At 44.0% G+C, this 23,074-nt stretch overlaps 1 pseudogene; it reads left to right on the plus strand.

Annotated features, from left to right (window-relative positions):
- The window catches only part of LOC141500525 (general transcription factor IIF subunit 1-like), a 34,490-nt pseudogene extending 16,928 nt beyond the window's left edge, over positions 1–17,562 (plus strand).
- The last annotated feature ends 5,512 nt before the right edge of the window (positions 17,563–23,074 follow it).

Raw genomic sequence — 23,074 nt, forward strand, 5'->3', positions numbered from 1 at the left:
AAAAGAATTTTTAATATAAAGGTTTTTTTATTTTGTCAGAACCCTTTCTTGGATTTATTGATATAATCATGTGCTTTTTAGATATTAATTTTATTGGGTTTTATTATTATATTTTATTATGTTAAATATGTTTATAGTTTTCCTAACTTAAAACCAACTCTGAATTAATGGTATAAATATAACCTGTTCAAATAATGTGTAATCTTTTTAACTTGTAGTCTGTTTTATTCTATTTTTTTTAATTGATGTAGTCTTTATAGCTTTCTTTTTCTGCTTTAAACACCAAATTTTCCCGGAGAAGTAGTTTGGTAAAATCCCTTTTCTCTTTATCCTTGTAAACAATTGAGTTGTTAATTGAAAATTTAATAAAATTGACTTGCAAATTCATCTGATTCTGTTTCTTTTTTCTTGTTTTGAAAATGTCTTTAAAATTTAATTTCTTTCTCTGAGATTGGATTGTTTAAATTCTTTGCCTCTATATTTTTGTAAATATTCATCTACTTCATTTACTAATGTTTGGGGCATATAACAAAAATAATTTCTTTTTTTTCCCTCTTCATTTGTTGTAAAATTTTCCTATTCTCCCTTTTTGTTTTTCATTAGGTTGGCCAATAGTTTTAACTGTTCATTTCAATTGTGATTCTTCGTGACCCCAGATGGAGTTTTCTTGCCCATGATACTTGAATAGTTTTCTGTTTCTTCCACCAGTTCATTTCACATATAGGAACTGAAACAAAATTAAGTTTTCCAGGATCACACAGAATGAGTCATTCTGACTTTAAGGTCTAATGTTCTATACATTGTAAGAATCAGTTGTCCCCATCAAATTTATTAATCTTTTTTCAAAAACAGTTCCTAGTTTCAGCAATATAATTTTAAAAATTTTGTCAAGTTCTTCTTTGGTTTTTATACTTTCTAATTTTGTGTTTGAGATTTTTGGTTTTCTAGGTTTTTTTCATGTTGTAAGTTCAATTAATTCATTTTTTCTTTTTTTTTATTGGCAAAAGTGTGTAATAATATACATTTTCTCCTAAAAATTGTTTTGGTTACATTCCCAATTTTTAGTATGTTGACTGTTGGGTTTTTTTTTTTTATAAAACTTTCTACAATTTCTATGCTTTGTTCTCTGGCCTTTAAATTCTTTATGTAGAATACTTGTAAGTTTTAATCTCTTTTATCAAATGTCTTTTATTGATCATAATTTGAATTTCATTGTGGTCAGTAAATCTTCAATATTTCTGCATAGTTTTGAGATTTTTTTATGTCCAAGCATATAATTTTTGTATATAGCAGAGAAATATGTATAATCTTTTCCATCCTGGTCATTAATTGCCATAGATCTATTTTTTTCTAAAATTCTATTAACTTTTTTAAAGTTTTACTATTTCTCATAATTTGATTTCCTTTTTCTGAACTACTTAAATGCTTTTGCCATTTAAAGCATATATTAGGGGCAACTAGGTGGCATAGTGGATAAAGCACTGGCCTTGGAGTCAGGAATACCTGGGTTCAAATCCGGTCTCAGACACTTAATAATTACCTAGCTGTGTGGCCTTGGGCAAGCCGCTTAACCCCATTGCCTTGCAAAAACTAAAAAAAAAAAAAAAAAAAAAAGCATATATTAAGAATTTATATTATTTCATTATTTATGGTTCCCTTAAGCATAATGTAGGTTCCCAGCATATTAAGAGTTTGATTTTCAATATATTTTGCTATTCTCTTCTGTTTTATAGGTGAGTTCATCTCACACTCTTTAATAATTATGGCTAATTTTGCATTTCTCTCAATTAGACCATTGACATTTCCCCTCTCTTTTCCCCCCAAATTTCTCTGAAACTTCTCTCATCATTTCCTACTAGGCAATAACATGCTATTGTAAATTCTTTTTATAGATCCTTTTCCTTTTCTTTGATATCTTTAGGAATAGAGATAGTAGTGATATTCGTGCATCAAAGGATACAAGCAATTTGCTTTTTGGGTATTTTCCATATTGCTTTAATAAATAACTCCACCAAAAGTACATTAGAATACTTGTTCTACTGTAGTCACTCCAACACTTTTTTTTGTTTTGTTTTTAAAAGGCAATGGGTAAGTAACTTGCCCAAGATCATACAGCTAAGTAATTGTCTGAGGTCAGATATGAATTGTCTTCTTGACTCCAGGGCCTATGCTCTATCCACTACACCACCTACCTTGCCCCCCCCTCCTCCCCCTTTCTAATTTTTTGTTATCTTTGTCACTGTAAGGTTCTACCTTACAGTAATTTTAATTTGCATTTCTCTAAATATCACTTATTTGAAGCATTTTTTCTTATGGGTATTGATAGTTTAGTTGAGAACTGCCTAATCACATACTTTGATCACTTATTGGGAAATGGTTCCTGTTCTTATATATTTGCATCATTCCCTATAAATTTTGGATAATAGATCTTTATCAGAAAAACTTGCTGCAAAAACTTTTTCCCACTTAACTTTTTCTATTCCATCTCCATTGATTTTGTTTCTGCAAACTTTTCCAGCTTTAAAGATCCACATAAAAGTTATGGAACTTAACAAATACTATATAATCAAAATTACCCATTTTATCTCCTATAATTCTCTACATGACTTTAGTCAAGAATTCTTCCCCTAGCCACAGTTGCAAAAATTATCTACTTTCCTGATCTTTGAATTTGTTACTGATGTGACCTATTATAGCTAGGTCCCATATCCATATGGAACTTGTTATATTATGGGGTGAGAGGTATATGGTCTAAGCCTAATTTTTGCCAGCCTGTGTTCTAGTTTTCCCAGCAGTTTTGGTTGAAACTTGAGTACTTATTTTTATGGTTAGGGTATTCACTGACACCACCTGCTGTTTTACAGTAGAACTCTGCAGACTTTGGAATGGTCCAGGTATTACAGGTATTGAGTTCCAACTTCTTGTCTGCAGTATCCTGCCAGCATCTTCAACAGAATGAAATTACTTCAAAGTAATGTTGAACTGCCAACCTATTTCCAGGATTTGGACATTTCAGAGTCAAAATATTTACTTTCCTATTGGCATCAACAAGTTTCTTTCTAAACTTCAGGTTCACTGTAATATAGCCCTGATATGGTTAGTATTTTTCAGTGAGTTCAAGACCTTCTAAAGGTTTGTCCCAGTATTTTATATTAAATATCTTACAGTTATTAGGAAATCATAGTCAATTCTGTCCAAGTCAGGAGTGTGTTCTACACTCTCAGTCTTTACCATCACTTTTGTGTGGAGTGGTAGAATCACAAGATTTTAAGAGATGGAAAGGGGCCATTGAGTTCAGCATATACATGAAAGGAATCCTCTGAGAAGGAACATCAGACAAGCATTTATCCAGTTTCCATTTTAACTTCCTCGATGAAGAGAACTCACAACTTTTCAAGCAGTCCTCTAAGTCCATGCCCTTGAGTCCCAGTGGGATGAACCCAAAATCACACTTCATTTTGGGAGTCCAACATAAAGAAGAAAAATTCAGTTCTCTGTGATATTGATACAATCTGTCAGAAGCAAACTTACTAATTATCTAAATCCAAGCAACTCTGTTTAGAGAGAAATTCAGATGAAATGAAATCAATCTATTGTGTTTTGGAAATTTCCCTAAACCAAATCATCTTTTCCTAACAACCTGATGTTTGTCCTTCATTTTTTTTTTTTAGATTTTTTAGCAAGGCAATGGGGTTAAGTGGCTTGCCCAAGGCCACACAGCTAGGTAATTATTAAGTGTCTGAGGCCGGATTTGAACTCAGGTACTCCTGACTTCAAGGCCGGGTATCTATCCACTGTGCCACCTAGCTGCCTCTTGTCCTTCATTTTCGAGGAAGAACATAACATCAGAGAAGTGGTGCTGTGACAAGCACATTAATTGGATTTGAGTGAAGGGGTGCTGTGGTAAGTCACCAACCTCACTTTCTCCTGCAGAACCATCTGATATGAATCAAGATGACTGGAGATGGTCCTGCTTGGGGTGGGGGGAGGGTAATCAGGGTTAAGTGACTTGCCCAAGATCATTAGTAAGCTAGTAAGAGTCAAGTGTCTGAGGTAAGATTTGAATTCAGGTCCTCCTGATTCCAGAACTGGTGCTGTATCCACTGCATCCCGGCTGACTCTAGAGTCTTTACAACTTACAGGGTTCAAGAAACAAAGGCAAATATCAAATTTAAATAATACCAAAATTAAATAAAGGTACAAAATTTAGAGATTTTGAGTCACTTAAACAAAATACTAGATTAATTTCAGCATATTCGGAGGAATAATTTCCTAAATCCATTCAATGCAGTCTAGGATGGGAGGAATACTATTCTTAGACAAGAGAGGCTCTTGCCCTTGACCCCCAGAACCTTCTAATTCTTTCTTCTACAGTTTAGGGTTCTTCCATGAACTCTTAGTTTCTCTTAGAAACTGGTTAAACTTTTCACAAGATATAACAAAAGATTTTAGATCAGAACACTTCTTCCTTGAAATATAAGTACTAAGGGGTGGCTAGGTGGTGCAGTGGATAGAGCACCAGCCCTGGAGTCAGGAGTACCTGAGTTCAAGTCTGGCCTCAGACACTTAATAATTACCTAGCTGTGTGGCCTTGGGCAAGTCACTTAACCCCATTGCCTTGCAAAAACTAAAAAAAAAATATAAGTACTAACTAGGTTGTTTCATTTAGGTGCAACCATGTGCTTCAGACTAGGACACTGAGAAAATATAATTCTCCTTTTTGTAAAAGAGGAAGCAGAAGGACCTTAAGTATCTTCCATGAGAGTCCCACCTTCTTTCCCCTAGACTAGACCTATAGACTTTAGCTTCTGTAGCTAAAAGCTGGATTCTCCTTGTGAGTATATTCAAACGACAAATTACTATCTTCTCTGCAGTCATAATAGAAGACTGCCCTTCTTGTGGTCTCCTGGCAACAGTCTGCACATTATGCTAGCTGGCATGGTTTTGTCCACAGCTCCATCTCTCACCAAATTTTCTATGGTCTTTTGTCTTCAAATGAACATCTACACTATGATTTCCTTATTTGCTTCCATGGACCAAGAGGATTGCTAAGTAATAGCCACTGGACTTCCCAGAGCAAGTGTCCTGAGACAGCTTTTCATTTATATTTCATTTTTCAAATTGTGTCCAACAGCTATCTGAATCTTGGAGATTAATGCAGATCAATGGCAACTAGATTCTGTTTTAACTCTGGGCTTTATTACAAGTCACCGAGGTCATCATTCCACCCTAAACTCATCTGCTTCCTCTGGCTTTACAGTTCTCTTCTCTAACAGTCTATTTAGTTGTCAATTCACACAAATGACAAAGCAAGCTGGCCCTTTCCGTTTGTTTTGTTTTGTTTTTTAGGTTTTTGCAAGGCAAACAGGGTTAAGTGGCTTGCCCAAGCCTACACAGCTAGGTAATTATTAAGTGTCTGAGACCGGATTTGAACCCAGGTACTCCTGACTCCAAGGCCCATGCTTTATCCACTGCACCACCTAGCCGCCCCCTTTTCCATTTGAACTAAATGGAAGCTTCAACAATGAAAGTACAGGCTAGCTCTAGCATCCTACTGACCTCAAATTCAATTTTTGCTTTTGCTTTTTTTGGTTTTTACAAGGCAGTAAGGTTAAGTGACTTGTCCAAGGTCACACAGCTAGTAAATATTAAGTGTCAGAGGCCACATTTGAACTCAGGTCCTCCTGAGTTCAGGGTCAGTACTCTATCCACTGTGCTACCTAGCTGCCCTTTTTTGCAAGCAGATTTGCCAAGGGAATCCAGGATAGGTATTCTTCAAGTTCTCTGCAAGTCCAAAAGCTATGAGGTATTTCATGAAAGGTACTCATCTTTTGTAACTCAGAGACTTTCCAATTCCATGATTACTGTCACTTCATTGTTTTAAATTTTCCATATTTATTTCTACAAAAATACAAGCTTTCTTAGAGGAAATTCTTAATTCCATTTGGGAGTCCCTCTCTAATGAAGTATTTAATTAATTAGTATACCCAGATTATCAAATACTTTTGCTTAACACTGTTTATAAATAAAAGTAATATTTAAAATAAAAGTAAATATATTTTTTCTGTGTCAAAATGGAAAAGTATCTGGCTATTAGAAGTATACATGGAAGAAAGGAAATAAGGAATTACATCTTTGGAAGTGTGTGTTGTGTTTGTATGCGTGTGTGTGTGTGTGTGTGTGTGTGTGTGTGTGTGTGTGTGTGTGTAGGGGTGGAGTACACAGCAAGACAGCATCTGGACTGAAATTCCTTGTACTCAATGGACCTGCTCACTGGACTCCTTACTATTCCTCACACAAGACATTTCATCTCTGAACTCTGTTCCTTTTCACTGGCCATCTTCCATATCTGGAATTCAATTCATCCTCATACCTACTCTGGCTTCCTTCAGTTCCTAATTAGAATCTCTTCTTCTACAGCAGAGATGTCAAACACATAGGTCTTGTATGCCCCAAACTCTCAAGTGTTGTAGGATTAAAATGTCATTAAAATCAATTAAAATACAATTGGGAAATATTTAACAAAATTTATAATATACTAGAATAGAGATATTACATCTCAAAACTAAGTCAATATGTAGCCTGGCAAGGATCCTTATGAACACTTTAGAGGTGCCTGTTTCTGTTTGAATTTGATATCAGGAAAGGAAGCCTTTCCTGGTGCCTCTAAATTCTAATATTTCCCATTTCTCTTGTTTTTACATAGTTGTTTGCATGTAGTCTCCCCATCACACTGTGAGCTCCTGAAGAGCTGGGATTGTGTTTTGGGTTTTTGGGGTCTCCAGTGTTCAGTTAAGTGATTGGCCCATAGTAGGGACTTAATAGACATTTGCCTGGCTGACTGATGACAAGTGAAAAATCCTATTTCACTTGACAAGTACAGATTGGGGAAGGCTATAAGTTCATCTGAAAAACTGACTTTCAATTTTAGGGAGTATAAAGAGACTTCAGGAGGGGGTGTGGGAGGTGACTGACCATTCTGCCAATCTAGGTATCACAGTTTAGGAAAAAATAGTGATGAGTTAGATCCAGAGTGGAACTGGTATAGTGGAGGATTGGGACAAGAAATGGGGGTTTTAACCTAGAAAAGATTCTGAAGGGACAGGACACCTCTCTTTTCTAGTATCTGAAAGGCTGTTAATTGGGAAATGGATTAGCCATGTTCTCTTTAGCTCCCAAAAGAGATAAATGGGTGGAAGCTGCAAGGAGAGCAATCAAAGCTTGCTCTAAACTGAGTCAAATATTCAAAAAACAAGCCATTCTCCAATTGACAAATGGTCAAAGGATAGGCAAAGACAATTACAGCTGAGGAAATCAAAGTGATCCATAGTCATATGAAAAATTGCTCTAAATGATTACTTATTAGAGAAATGCAAATTAAAGCATCCACCTCACACCTCTCAGACTGGCCAGTATGACCAGAAAGGACAATGATCATTGTTGGAAGGGATGTGGGAAATCTGGGCCACAATTATGTTGCTGATGGAGCTGTGAACTCATCCAATCTTTCTGGAGAGAAATTCGGAACTACGCCCAAAGGGCAACAAAAATGAGCATACCCTTTGGGCCAGCAATACCACTACTGGGTCTATACCCTGAAGAGATGGTGAAAAAGGGTAAAAACATCACTTGCACAAAAATATTCATAGCAGCCCTGTTTGTGGTGGCAAAGAATTGGAAATCAAGTAAATGTCCTTCAATTGGGGAATGGCTTAGCAAACTGTGGTATATGTATGTCATGGAACACTATTGTTCTATTAGAAACCAGGAGGGATGGGAATTCAGGGAAGCCTGGAGGGATTTGCATGAACTGATGCTGAGTGAGATGAGCAGAACCAAAAGAACACTGTACACCCTAACAGCAACATGGGGGTGATGATCAACCTTGATGGACTCGCTCATTCCATCAGTGCAACAATCAGGGACAATTTGGGGCTGTCTGCGATGGAGAACATTATCTGTATCCAGAGAAAGAACTATGGAGTCCGAACAAAGTCCAAGGACTATTAACTTTAATTTAGGAAAAAAACCGTTATCTTATTATGTAATCTTGCTATTTCTTGTACTTTTTGTTTCTTCCTTAAGGATATGATTTCTCTCTCATCACACTCAATTTGGATCAATGTACAACATGGAAACAATGTAAAGACTGACGGAGTGCTATCTGTGGGGGGGATGGGCAGAGGGAAGTATGGGGGGAAATTGTCAAACTCAAAATAAATAAAATTTTTCTAAAAAAAAAAAACAGGCCCGCTCTAAGGAGCCCCTTCCCAAGGGCGAAGGGCGATCCCAAAGCGGCGCGAGCAGCCGGGGCCCCTGACGGAGCGGCTCCCGTCCCGCCTCGGCGCGCTCCGAGCTCGCTGGGGGCGCGGACTCGGAGATGCGGTTAACTGTTGCTCCCAGAAGCGGCAGACCTAGGGAGTCAGACCAGGCTTCCGTTGCCGTGGTAACGAGGCTGCCACCGTTCCTTCTATGGGGGCAGGGGGGAAGAGGCGGCACGGAACCTGCGCGCCTGCGCACAGAGTGCCCCGGGCTTTCGACGGGCCCGAGAGGACCGAGGACTACGTTTCCCAAAATGCTCCGCGCTGGGCGTGGCCGGGATGACCGCGCGGGAAGAGGGAAGCCCCGAGTCTGTAGTAATGGCTGGCGCGCGAAGGCTTCTCGAAATCATCCCGAGAGTGGCGGGTGGGGGAAAGGGCCAAGAGTCGCTGCGATCCAGAGGAGGCAGGCGGGCGTGTGGCAGCCTCTGAGAGCTGGGGCCGCTTCTGAGGCGTCTTCCCGGCTGGGGGGGAGGGGCGGCGGCAGGGGCGGGCGCACGGCGGGCGCACGGCGGCGGGCCGTTGTCATGACGACGGAGCGGTCACTTCCGGATCCGGCCCTGAGGAGCGCGGGCCCGGAGCTCCGGTCTCCGCTGTCGGAGCGGCTTTCGAGGGTCGCCGGGCGGGAGCCGGGCAGCTGTGTACGGGCGTCGCCGCCTCGCGGCTGGCCATGACGGCCCTGGTGAGTGAAGGGCGGCAGAGGGCGGGGCGCGTGCACCGGGGCGTCTGGGCCGGGAGCCGGCCGGTGCGTGTGCTTGTCTGTGTGTATCTGTGTGTGTGTACACACAAATGAACTTGGTGAGCGGAGCAGCGTCCGAGCCTGCAAGCACGCAGGAGTAGAGGAGGCAGAGGGGGGTCTGTAGCCGTCACCCCGGCCTGTGTTCTCTCGTGTATGCAGAGGTCTGTGTCCCTAGGTCTGTCTCCGTGTGATGCTTGCAACACTGTACCTGTTTTTAGAAGCGTGTTGCCTATGTATTCCGAGGTTTTTGAATGTTGGATGTGTCACCATGTACAACCTTATATTTAAAAATGTTTCTCTTATTTGTTTCCCCCCCTCTCTCCTCTCTCTGTCTCCTCTCTCTCTCTCTCCTCTCTCTCTCCTCTGTCTCTGTCTCCATCTCCTCTCTGTCTCTCTTCTCTGTCTCTCTCTCTGTCTCCTCTCTCTCTCTCTCTCTCTCCTCTCTCTCTCTGTCTCCTGTCTCTCTCTCTCTCCTCTCTCTCTCTCCTCTCTCTCTTCTCTCTCTCTCTCCTCTCTTCTCTCTCTCTCCCCTCTCTCTCTCTCTGTCTCTCTCTATCTCTATCTCCTCTGTCTCTCTGTCTCCTCTCTCTCTCTGTCTCCTCTCTCTCTGTCTCCATCTCCTCTCTCTCTCTCCTCTCTCTCCTCTCTCTATCTCCTCTCTCTGTCTCCTCTCTCTCTCCTCTCTCTGTCTCCTCTCTCTGTCTCCTCTCTCTCTCCTCTCTCTGTCTCCTCTGTCTCTCTCTCTCTGTCTCTCTCTCTCCTCTCTCTCCTCTCTCTGTCTCCTCTCTCTCTCTCTGTCTCCTCTCTGTCTCTCTCTCCCTCCCTCCCTCCCTCCTCTCTCTCTGTCTCCTCTCTCTCTGTCTCTCTCTGTCTCCTCTCTCTCTGTCTCTCTCTCTCCCTCTCTCCCTCCTCTCTCTCTCTCTGTCTCCCTCTCTCTCTGTCTCTCTCTCTCTCCTCTCTCTCCTCTCTCTGTCTCCTCTCTCTCTCTCTCTCTGTCTCTCTCTCTCTCTCTCTCTGCCTCCTCTCTCTCTCCTTTCTCTCTGTCTCCTCTCTCTGTCTCCTCTCTCTCCTCTCTCTGTCTCCTCTCTCTGTCTCTCTGTCTCCTCTCTCTCTCTATCTCCTCTCTGTCTCTCTCTCTCTGTCTCCTCTCTCTCTCTCTGTGTCTCCTCTCTCTCTCTCTCTCTCTCCTCTCTCTGTCTCCTCTCTCTCTGTCTCTCTCTCTCTCTCTCTCTCTCTCTCTCTCTCTCTGTCTCCTCTCTCTGTCTCCTCTCTCTCTGTCTCCTCTCTCTCTGTCTCTCTCTCTCTGTCTCCTCTCTCTCTCTTTCTCTCTCTCTCTCTCTGTCTCCTCTCTCTCTCCCTCTCTCTCTGTCTCCTCTCTCTCTGCCTCCTCTCTCTGTCTGTCTCCTCTCTCTCTCTCTCTCCTTTCTCTCTGTCTCCTCTCTCTCTCTCTCTCTCTGTCTGTCTCCTCTCTCTCTCTCTCTCTCTCTCTCTCTCTCTCTCTCTCTCTGTCTCCTCTCTCTGTCTCCTCTCTCTGTCTCCTCTCTCTCTCCCTCTCTCTCTCTCTCTCTCTCTCTCTCTCTCTCCTCTCTCTCTCTGTCTCCTCTCTCTCTCTTTCTGTCTCCTCGCTCTCTCTGTCTCCTCTCTCTCTCTCTTTCTCTCTCTCTCTCTCTCTCTCTCTCTCTCTCTCTCTCTCTCTGTGTCTCCTCTCTCTCTCTTTCTCTCTCTCGGGGACCAGCAGCCAGACTGTGACTGAATATGAGTTATTTTGGGTCAGGATCAGGTAGGGGTCGGAATAAGGGTGGGACAGGACAAGATCAGATCCATCAAAGCTCAAATCCCAGCCCCAGCTTCTTTCCTACTTTGTGCCTTCCCTAATCTCCTAACTTAACGTATTTCTGCAAGAACAACCTCAAGAGGTACAATATCATGGCTTTCAATGCAGCTGACAAAGTCAATTTCTCCACCTGGTACCAGGTAAAAAGTCTCATGTTCTCACACTGGGCAGGAGCGTCAAGAAAATGGGCAAGGAGGCTTTGAGGTTGGATCAGAAGGTGAGGGTTGGTAGTCTCCAGTGCCAGTGTGTGAGGCCTGCATGCATAGAACAAAGGGTATCTTCCTAGCTCTGTCTTTCTAGTATACCTTAGGCATCCATTGTATGCTCAGCCTATCATATACTTTATGGGACATAAAAGAAGAAAAGTACTGAGAAAATTTCCTGCCAAAGTGTGTAAGGAGGGACTAGACTGCAGAAATGGTGGAAGAGAACACTCAGGGTCAGTTCTTAAGAAAGATTTGAAGAAGACAGGACATGACTTTGGACAAGGGAGGTGAATATTATGAGGCCAGACAAGTCAACTCAGCTGGACTCTAGAGGAGGTGAAGCAGGATGTTCTGCCAACAGTCCTTGCAAGAGCCTCTGGGATAACATTGCTTACCAGGTCAGGCCGAGATGGAACGGGATCTGAGCAATAAGAAGATCTATCAGGAAGAAGAGATGCCAGAATCTGGGGCTGGCAGTGAGTTCAATTGAAAGCTCCAGGATGAGGCCAGAAGGAAGAAGTGTGGCATCATTCTCAAGGCCTTCAAGGCTGAGGACCAGCCCTGGCTACTCAAAGTCAATGGAAAAACAGGCAGGAGGTGAGTGGGCCTTTGGAAAGCTTCTCTGACTCTGCCCTGTCCCAGGGCTGATATTTGTCCTTCCTGGGAGGAAAAGTAGTATAAAGGAATGTTCCCTGGGCTTTGGTGGGTGGAAAATAAAAGACCAGAAAAGATTCCAGGGAGCTCCTGGTATGCCTCAGGCTCAAGGACCCAAGACTCTGGACCCCATCCTAGGCCAATTTCGTAAATCTGTCACTACCTTGAGATTTAGAGGAGTAAAAGACCTGGCAGTTTTCTCTCCCTGTGAAACTGCAGCCAGGCCTTCTGAAGGAAGCAGGCCTTAGAGGAGGGATGAGCTTTGTCCTCTCTCCTCCTGCCTGCTGCAGATTCAAGGGAGTCAAGAAGGGTGGTATGACAGAAAACACCTCCTACTATAATCTTCACCCAGTGTCCTGATGGGGCCTTCGAAGCCTTCCCTGTACACAACTGGTACAACTTCACTCCTCTGGCCTGGCACCAGACACTCACTGCAGAGGAGGCCGAGGAAGAGTGGGAAAGGTGAGCAGAGGGAGAAGGGAGGCAGCAGTTAGTCAACAAGCAAAGTGCTCACACTGGAATAAGGGTTAGGGACACAAAGAAAGGTATGGCAGCTCCTGCCCTGAGAGAAATGCAGGTTCTAAGTGGTGGAGGAAGCCTGAGAATCTCTGGGGATATACAAGGTCTATCCAGCGAAGATGAAGGTTAGCTCCAGGTCTTCAGGTATTACCCCCCCTCCTTCAGCCTTTATGTGATGCTAGTCTGGTGCCTCTCTAATGAGATTGCCATGTCCTGAGATGATTTCTTCTGATCCCTTTATGTACCATCTACCATTTAATCTACACATTCTGGGCCTTGGCCCATTCATCTTTTTTGTTCAACAAAGAGAATGGAGGCCTCAGAGTTTCCCCTAGGTCATAGAATTAGTCATTGGAGCTTCTTATTACCTTTAAGATGTTGTATATGGGGGCAGGCTAGGTGGGACAGTGGATAGAGCCACTGGCCCTGGAGTCAGGAAGACCTGAGTTCAAATGTGACCTCATGGGCGGCTAGGTGGCACAGCGGATAGAGCAGTGGCCTTGGAGTCAGGAGTACCTGAGTTCAAATCCAGCATCAGACACTTAATAATTACCTAGCTGTGTGGCCTTGGGCAAGCCACTTAACCCCACTGCCTTGAAAAATCTAAAAAAGTAACAAAAAAAGAAGTAAAAAAAAGTGACTTCAGACACTTAATCGCCTAGCTGTGTGACCTTGGGCAAGTCACTTAATCCCATTGCTTTAAATAAAAAATTTTTAATTTTTTTTAAATTTAAAAAAGATCTTGTATATGTCCTTTATATACTTGCTTACAATTCTAAGTCTGTGATCAAAGGATCTAATTAAATATCCCAAATGGGAATCATACCTAGCTCTCCTAATTCCATAGGAAGGGCTCTTGCCACTGCTTAATGGCTGTCAGAGAGAGAGAGAAAGAAAGTAGAAATGAACACCAAAGGGGAAGGTAGAGAGATCTGAGTTGGTCATGGTCAATCAGGGAAGACTTCTTTCAGAATGAGGGGACTGCCCATCCTGGAGCCCTACATGATACATACCCTTTTTGTAGGAGGAATAAAGTCTTGAACCACTTCAGTATCATGCAGCAGCGTAGGCTGAAAGACCAGCACCATGATGAAGATGAGGATGGGCATAAAGAGAAGAAAAACTGCAAGAAGCCCAGTGAGCTCCAAATCCATGACCTGGAGGATGACCTAGAGAGGAGCTCTGATGACAACAACAACAGTGGGGAGGAAGGTGAGGATGGGAGCCTGGGGGTCAGGGGCAGTGTGTCTGTAAGGGATCAGGGACCAGGACAATGTAGATCCTGACCTCATTCTGCTCTTCCAGGAGAGAAGGTCCCTAAGACCAAGAAGAAAGCACCTCCTGCTGGGGTGGGCAAAAAAACAAAAAGAAGGGCTCTGATGATGAGGCCTTTGAGGACAGTGATCATGGGGACTTTGAGGGCCAAGAGGTGGACATGTCAGATGGCTCCAGGTAAGGTGGACAGGCCCACCTCATCTATTCCTTTCAGACAGACTTGGAGCTCCAGGCCACAATCTGCTCACCTGCAGCCTGTTCTTTGACTTACAGCAGCTCTGAGGAGTAGGTAGTAGGGAAACCCAAGGTGGTCCAGCAAGAGGAGGAAGGCCCAGGGGCGGCAAGGTGGCCCAGTGGATAGAGCACTGGCCTTGGAGTCAGGAGTACCTGGGTTCAAATCCGACCTCAAGACACTTAGTAATTACCTAGCTGTGTGGCCTTGGGCAAGCCACTTAACCCCATTTGCCTTGCAAAAACCTGGAAAAAAAAAGAGGAAGGCCCTAAAGGTGGGTGTGTCCCTGCCTAAGAGCAGGACCTTTCTCTTACTTCAGTTCAGCCAATATTGATCAAGTGTCCATTGAGAAGGCTTTTGTTGAGAGAAAGAGAAGCCTTTTGTTCAGAAGCCCCCACCATCAAGGGGCTTACATTCTTCTTGGGAGCAGAGGGATAACATGTACTGAGAGAGGTAGAAAGGAGATTGGAAATAACTTTAGGGAGAAGAGACTGGAGGGAGGGAGTTGAAAATGATAATAACTCTGACTAGAAAAGGTGTCAAATGGAAAGGATCATGAGTCTGTTGAACAGAGCTGGTCATCCCTAGAGGTGAAGGTCAAGAAGAGGAGGGTTCCAGGCAAAGCCTCAGCTGTTGGGGGTAAAGAACAGTAAATAGACCAGCTTATATGAGCCATAGAGCTTTTGATGGGCAGCCTGTGACATAGCTATAGAAATGTAGGTGGGGACTGGATGGAGAAGGGACAAACCAGAGCTTAGGTTTTTGAAAATCCCTGAAACTTCTCGAGTCAAGAGAATGACACAGTTATTGCTGTGATTTAGCAATAGAAATTTGACAATTCTCTAAACTTTTGAGGATGTTAGGAGAGAGGAGAGTTGGAGGCAAGGAGACCAATGAGGAGGCTATTGCAGTGGTCCAGTGAGAAAGGCTGAGGGTGTGAATTAGGAGTGGAGAACAGAAACAGAGGTAGAATAGACCAGACTCGATAATAGTAGATTTGAGTGGCCAGGGAAAGGAGAGAGTGGAATGTGACTTGAAGCTTACAAACCTGGGAAAACTCATAAAAGCAATTGGGAGATTTTTTAAAAAAATAATAAGGGGCGGCTAGGTGGCGTAGTAGATAAAGCACCAGCCCTGGAGTCAGGAGTACCTGGGTTCAAATCCGGTCTCAGACACTTAATAATTACCTAGCTGTGTGGCCTTGGGCAAGCCACTTAACCCCATTTGCCTTGCAAAAAAAAACTAAAAAAAATAATAAGTTATAATAGAGAGAGGGAGGCAGGCTGGAGTAGATGTGGGCAGGAAAGGAGGGTCTGGTCAGATGGGGCTGAGGTCACTGGCCTACTAGAGAACTCTTGCTTCTCTCTCAGGCATTGATGAAGAAAGTGAAAGCAGTGAAGAGAGTGAGGAGGAAAAACCACCAGAGGAGGAGGAGAAAGAGGAGGAAGATAAGAAGGCACCCACCCCCCAGGAGAAGAAGAGGAAAGGTGAGTGTGATGGGGAGGGGAGGGAATTTTCCTGACCTTCCAAGCTGCCTCTCTCCAGCCTGAGACCCTCTGTGAGTGATGGGGTCTCCCAGCCCATCCTCTCCACTCTGCCCTGAGCTGCTTGGGAAAATGCCCCTTGCTCCCAGTCTTGTCTTTGAAGGCCCAGCTCCTGGCCCATCTCTGCCTCCTCTCTACTGCCCCAGCTTTTTACTGTCTGGGGGGAGCAGTGGCAGTGGGCTCATTCCACACAGTGAGAGGTTAATTCTTAGCAGCAGTGAAGATGGCTGTTGATACTTTCCATGCCAGAGTCTGGTGTCTGCCCTGGACTAGCTCCCTGAGGGCAGAACCCAGGTGAGACATACTTCTGCCAATGTGCAGCCTAGCAAAAACAGTGTATATTGGGGACTAAAGGGAAGAGGGAACTTTGGGATGGGGAGGGCAAAGGAGCCCCAGGGATGGGGGTGCCAGGCTCAGACTGTTCTTTGACCCCTAAGGAGACAGCAGTGAGGAGTCAGACACCTCGGAGGAGAGTGACATTGACAACGAGGCTTCCTCGGCCCTTTTCATGACCGTGAGTATGACCCAGTGGGACCCAGACTCAGGAACTCACCCCCTCTCTCCCCAGGGAAAGGCTGCCTTGTCTTTCTTTTCCCTTGGCTTCCTTTCCCCTTCCCCATATCATTTCTGCAGAAGAAAAAGACACCCCCCCCAAGAGGGAACGGAAGGCCTCAGGCAGCAGCTCCAGGGGAGACAGCCGCCCAAGTACCCCCAGTGTGGAGAGTGGGAGCACATCTTCCACCCTTTGGGGAGCTGCCAACAAACTGGAGCAAGGTGAGATGGGGTCGAGACCTCTTCCCTTCCACTCACAAGCCTGTGTCCCTACAGGGGGCTGGTCCTGCTATCTTTTGTCTCTCCTGATAATCTCGGCAGGGGTTTTTTTTTTTTTTTTTTGGTTTTTTTGGTTTTTTTAGTTTTTTTAGTTTTTGCAAGGCAATGAGGTTAAGTGGCTTGCCCAAGGCCACACAGCTAGGTAATTATTAAGTGTCTGAGGTCAGATTTGAACTCAGGTACTCCTGACTCCAGGGATGGTGCTCTATCCATTGTACCACCTAGCCACCCCCAGCAGGCTTCTTGACACCTGAATTTCCCCTTTTCAAAGCTCTTTCCCAGTTTTTCTCTTGGGGCAATTTCTGTTTTCCTCACCTGAGGGCAGAGGTTGAGACCCAGGAGGAGCAAGGGAGAGGCCCAAAATTACCCAGGGAACTCATTTTATGCTACTCTGGGAGTGCAGGGGCCCAGACCTGAGGAGGGGAATAGCCCCACTGTTCTCTGCCATTGCAATATTGTGGTTAGTTGTGGGGCCACATTTTGTGGAGAACATATTGTGGGAGGAAGATGACCTGGATGTTGCATGGAAACATACAAGAACCAGGTACAGATGAGGAAACCTGGGGCCCAGGGAGGCTCTGTAAGTGGCAGGGCTAGCATTGAAATCTTTTTAAATATGTATTTAAGGCAATGGGCTTTAAGTGACTTCCCCAAGGTCACACAGTCAGGCAGTTATTAAGTGTCTGGATTTGAACTCGGGTTCTCCTGACTCCAGGTGCTTCCTGGAATTCCCTCCCTGGTACTCTATCTACTGCACTACCAAGTTGCCCCCTGTAGCATTAGAACCTTGACCCTGGAATTCCACTTAGTCTTCAGGGAGGAGTCAGAAGCCCGAAGAGGGGATTCTTGTTCAGCCCTGAACCAGCCTGACCTTTGAGAGAGCCCTCCAGTTTTGACATTGGTTTTGATGGTTTCCTACAGGGAAGCGCCAGACTGGACCCAGTGATACACCTGCGGCCAAGCACCTGCGCTTAGATGGCGGACCTCAGAGCATCTCAGGGAAATCCACACCCAGCAGTGGGTGAGTGAGGGGTGATATCTGGGAGCCTGGGAGCCGAGTCTGGCCCAAGAACCTCGGCCCCTGATGCTGGTGTTCCTTCCCACAGGGACGTGCAGGTGACAGAGGATGCAGTGAGACGCTATCTGACCAGAAAGCCCATGACCACCAAAGATCTGCTGAAGAAGTTCCAGACCAAGAAAACAGGGCTGAGCAGCGACCAGACAGTCAATGTTCTGGCCCAGATCTTGAAGCGCCTCAACCCCGAGCGCAAGATGATCAATGACAAGATGCACTTTTCCCTCAAGGAATGAAGCCCAGGTGCAGCATGGACCACAGGGCTCAGACTGGACACAGGACATTCCCCAGACCCTCCCTGTCACAGGGGGGAATAAAAGTTATTTGGGGCTTTTCTCTCTGGCTCAGTGTGACTTCTTGGGTTGGGGAAACCAGGACTCTCAAGATTATGGATTCTGGAACCAGAGTGGCCTGAGACCATCCACATCCCTGACTCTTAAGATAGGGAACCTGAGACCCACAGAGGGAAAGGGACTGACCTGGTGTCATCCAGTGAACAGAGCTCAGACCTTGTGACTTTTAAATCTAGTGCCCCCCCCTCCCCATTCCTGTATGGATAAATCCTAAAAGGGATTAGTCTTGAGCTGCCCCGGGTGTGGAAACTTTCCTTTCTGCCTTGTCCCTTCCTCTCCCCACACTGTACTTGGCTGCTGCTGGGAATGTCTGGGATGTCAAGCTAATTCCTGGAAAATGCCTGGCATTCCCAGGTCTCTCCTGTTTCCTACCTCCTCACCTATACCTTTTATGGGAACTTCCAGGAGGAGGTGGGCTCTTCTGAACCCCGTGTCACACCATCACCCCACCACCCCTTAGCACAGGTCACGATTTCAGGGCTTGGGTTGGATAACTTGGTTCTCTGAGTAGTTACTGGGATCCGGGAAGGCTAGAGGGCTTCCCCAGCCTCCCTCTGCCTTCTCCCTCAGACAGCTGTGGAAGAGCACCAAGTTCCCTGGTGTCATCCGTAGCTCAGTAATGAAGGGAAAATATGGGACTCTGATGGGGTGTTTCCTGTTTGGATGTTGGAACAGCCAGGCCCGGAGACAGGGGCATGAAGCTTTAATCCCCCTGCTCAAGTTGGAGCCTGGAATCTAGGAAAGCTTGAGGAGGGATTTCCTATCATCTGTTGAACATGTGGACTTTCTGTCCCACCCCTTTCCTCTCCCCAGATATTTACTTTTCTCTTTCAAAGAACTGGGGTTCCTGAACTCAAATTCTCCCTTGAGAAGAATCAGTAAAGGAGTGATTTCTAGTGGGATAAGGGATAGGTTAATGACAGGGAGAAACCTCATTGACGTTTGTCTTTCTACCTTAATTTTATTTCCATCTCAAATTGTGAGAACACTTTTTGAAAAGGGAAAATGGTATGCTTTGGTCACCATTCAGATTCCACAAGTCTTTTAGCATTGTCTCTGATCACTGAACTGCTGAGAGGAACTAATTCCATCATAATTGATCATCATACAATGTTGCTGTTGATATGTATATTGTTCTGGTTCTCCTCACTTCACTAAGCATCAGTTCATGCAAGTCTTTCCAGGCTTTTCTAAAATCCACTTGCTCATTTCTTGGCAGAACAATAGTAACTCTCCATCACTTTCATATTCCACAATTTGTTCAACCATTCCTCAATTGATGGTGATTCCCTCAATTTCCCAATTTTTTGAAATCTTTTTGAAAAGAGCCACTGTATTCCTTGTACATGTGGGTCTTTCTTCCATTTTTATTATCTCTTTAGGACAGACCCAGTGGTCTTGTGGGATCAAAGTGTACGCACAACTCTATTGTCCTTTGGGTATAGTTCCAAATTACTCAAGGATAACTTTCACCTTGAATTTTAGATAGCCACAGATTGCCTCTCAATTCTAGGCTCAATGAGGAATAAGGAGGATTGCAGGGGCTAAATCCCTTCTTGGAGTTTACACCCATATAAGTTAGGGAATATTGGAAAGAAGGTTGGGGTGAATGTAGATAAACTAATCCTTGCCCAGATGCCAGGGATACAGGCTTCCAACCCGGAAAAGAAAAGGGATTCTACATGAGGGAGTACTTTGATCTTAGAAGTAAGGCATAGGGGTTGCTGGGTGGTGCAGTGGATAGAGCACCAGCCCTGGAGTCAGGTACCTGAGTTCAAATCTGACCTCAGACATTTAATAATTACCTAGCTGTGTGGCCTTGGGCAAGCCACTTAACACCATTCCCTTGCCAAAAAAAAAAAAAAAAACCCAAAAAACAACAAAAAAAAAACTTAAAAGAAGTAAGGCATAATGGAAGTGAGCTATCACCTCCCTGAACTGCCTAACCCATAGAGAAAACCACTTCATCCCTTCTTCCTCTCTCAGCCATTACTGATTTTCCTGAGAGGGCTTAAGTGCCATCAATATAAGATGATGAGTGATTGTGGAAAAAGCATGGCAAGATGCTCCCAATCTTCTATCCCTTGGTCTATTTTTCAGGAAGGAGAGGCTGACCAGGCAAGAATTTATGTTCTGAGCCAGCCACAGCAACGACCAGCCTTTTATGATATAGGTTGGAACCCTCCAGCCTCCACCTTTCAGGCAAGCTACAACTCATCATGGACCTGAACCTCCTGCTCACCTTCCCAATGATTCTGTCTCTGTCTCGGGCAGTCACTTTCTAGGTCCATAGCTGAGAAATTGCCTTTAGCTCTAGATTCTTATTTCAGCACAGTAGCTGCCTCCAACCTGAGAGGCTGCCTGAATGCTCCTCAGCTTCAAATTGGGAATGTCACTGGATACAATTCCTCCTCGGCTGATTCATGCCCAGGACTAATCACACCTTTGTACTGGAGTCTAGGGTTTACATAATTATTCATGTTGGTTCTTAGCTAACATTGAGCAGTGTTATTTTATTTTTCAACAAAGGTAGTTCTCTTTTTTCCTATTTTTTTTCCAGAGAATGGGGTTAAGTGGCTTGCCCAAGGCCACACAGCTAGGTAATTATTAAGTGTCCGAGGCTGGATTTGAACTCAGGATTCCTGACTCCAAGGCCAGTGCTCTATCCACTGTGCCACCTACCCGCCCCCAAAAGTAGTTCTCTTAAGCCTAGGATCTGAGAAACTATTTGGGTCAGCTCTCTCACCTTGGCTCAGAGGGGTTTCCTGGTCCTGACACTGTATGCAGGTGAGAATCAATGTCAGAACTTGTTTTAGTCTTTCCTTTTCCTAGCTAGTCCTTCAAATAGTTGAAAAGTCCTCTCTTCTCCAATCAACTTTCAAAAGCAGAGCCTTCCTCCAATCAGATCAGCTCCCAATAGCATGTAGCACTTCCTTCTGCTCACTTGGGCTCAGGTGGAAGCAATTCATTGATGATGAAATACTCCAAAATGAGAGTCAATCTTCCTTCCTCCCTTTTTCTCTCCCCCCCCAGTCCCTATTCCCTCCCCCTTATCCATTGCCCCTCCACCTAGTCCTTAGTCCCTCTCCTCTCCCCCACTCTCTCTCCATTTTCCTCCCCTCTTCTTGACTGAATCTTGCCTCAAAGTAGGATTTTCTAGTGTTGAAGTGACATCTCTACCATACAGTGAGAAACCAAAATGCACATTTCTCTCAGACTCACCTCAGACAGGAAATGTACAATTGTCCCAAAGTTACCAAATATGCCTAGTTATCAGCATTCAAGTTATAAACCTCAAAATGCACCCAATGGTCTTATGTAAATGAGTTGCTAGGGAACAACACTTGGATTATCAATATCTTCAGTAAGTCCTTTCTTTAGTAAGATGCTTTCTCTCAGGTCTCAGTATTGTCTATTTCTGCTTAAGTACGAGAGGCTGCTTTTCTCAGTGTTTCTCACACAAATGTCCTTTATCTGCCTCCTTTCAGAAAATGATGTCCAAATAAGAAAGAGTATAATACAATAATAGTAGGTTATGATGGTGTAGCCTTGGAGACCAGCCTGCTAGTGTGTAGAAAATTCCCCAATGTTCCTCTACTCAGTCCTTTGGGGAATGTTTAAGATATACATATGTACACAGAGTAGTTAAATAGGATGTATTTAATATCTACTTTCCATCATTTTGAACCTTCTTATCACCTGGTATTTATGGATACCTTGCTTCCCCTAGAAGACACTGGCTTCTTACTCATTCTTCTTGGTATGACTTATACCCCTTCCCATACCCTGATCTTCATGGGTTAGTCTTTGCTTCCTATTGCCATGTCCAGATGTTTCCCCTGCAGCCTTCAGTCAAGATCTTCTGTGAGTCCAGATTTTATCATGAAATCCATGTCGTGTTAATTATCTACTAGCCCCACCCCCAGACATTCTACCTGGTTCCTCAAGGAGTTTAATTAATTCCTGTTTCATAAGCTCTCGCTATCCCAACGCCTATTCATATACTGAAAGACTTCAACATTTAAGTTGATATTCCTTCAAAAATTTTAACCTCCCAATTCTTCCATCTATTCAATTCCCATGACCTACTCCTTCACTCCTCTTCAGAGAAATGGTCCCACCCTTATTTTGACTAACCTCTATTTGAAATTCAGCATTTTCTTCAATTATTTATCCTGAAAAAGAGCCTAGTTTGCCAAATTGCCAAGAAAACTCATGACAACATAGCCCCAAACCCCTCCTCTTTATTTGGGGGACAGGGGAATGGTGGCAAATCTTGTTCATCTGCAGACAACATACATTTACCAATAGACTTAAACAGTCCCTGACAGTCAATATCTGGCTTGCCACGAAGCAGCAGCAGATTTCTAAACAAGCCGAATATTTGTCAGTTGGACTAGTGGAGCCAACGTCCTTTTACAGTGTGAAGACTGGAGGCACATGAGAGGGTCTTGGTACCTTTGTGCAGTGTTAGTGATGAGGAATCCCATATAGCAGGACTTCAGGGAAGCCTTCTACTAATGGATTTCTATACAAGCCCAGCTTCCAGTTTGCTGGAGATGGCAGCGTACCTCTGGTTCTTTGGGAGAGGTTGCTTATACTTATATATGGAAATCTTTGGCACAGTTCAACAATATCTACAGTTACTCAAGCCAATGTCACCAACCAACTGTGGGGCTAGAGAACTGGCTGCCCCATTAGGACTTTATGTTGAAGGGGTGTGTTTTTCAATAGACAAGCTATTATGGACAAATCATTTGGCCATTGCAGTTTAGTTTCAGCACAAATCTTAACTATTGTCATTATTTCATTTAATTTTATCTTTCTGTAGATTCAGGTCATGTGCAGTAAAAATGTTGGGTCTTCAATGCTTTTCAGATTTATTTTACAGACCTTTCAAAACTCCCAAGATTAGAGATTATTTTCCTTTTACCAGATACCATGAGCAGTCACAGAGATCTCACAAAAGCAAACAAAGGAACTACAGTTAGGTCTTGACAAACCATTTTGAATATCTCTACAGCCAATCAAAATTAGGTCTGAAGCTGACCCCTTAGAGATACTTCCCTTCTCCAGGGCTCCCAGCTGAGGAAGCAGGTGCTGATGAATTACCACCCACCCCCACCCCATATTTAACCAAGAAGTCTCTTTCTATTTTTTGCAGTCAGAAATTCCCTGGCTGCTGTGGTTGCCATGATCAGCTCCTAGCCCTCCCTATTCACTGTTCTGTTAGCCCTCCCTCTTCTGTCCTTGTAGGTCTTCTTTGAAGTAATGTTATTTTAGGGGACTAGCATAACTTATGTGATTCTTTCAGGAGAAGGGGGGAAAAACTGATCTGAAAAAAACACAATCTAGCATCCAGTATTCAGCTGAGTGTAGAAGCTGACCTTGGGCAGTCCTCGCCCACAGTGCTCAAACAATGGGCTTTGCCTGGAAACTCACCAACTTTGTAGGGCTGACTTTGACCTCGTTCTACACTGGTCCAAGATTATAA

This window comes from Macrotis lagotis, chromosome X, assembly GCF_037893015.1.
Source record: "Macrotis lagotis isolate mMagLag1 chromosome X, bilby.v1.9.chrom.fasta, whole genome shotgun sequence".
NCBI classification, from domain to species: domain Eukaryota; kingdom Metazoa; phylum Chordata; class Mammalia; order Peramelemorphia; family Peramelidae; genus Macrotis; species Macrotis lagotis.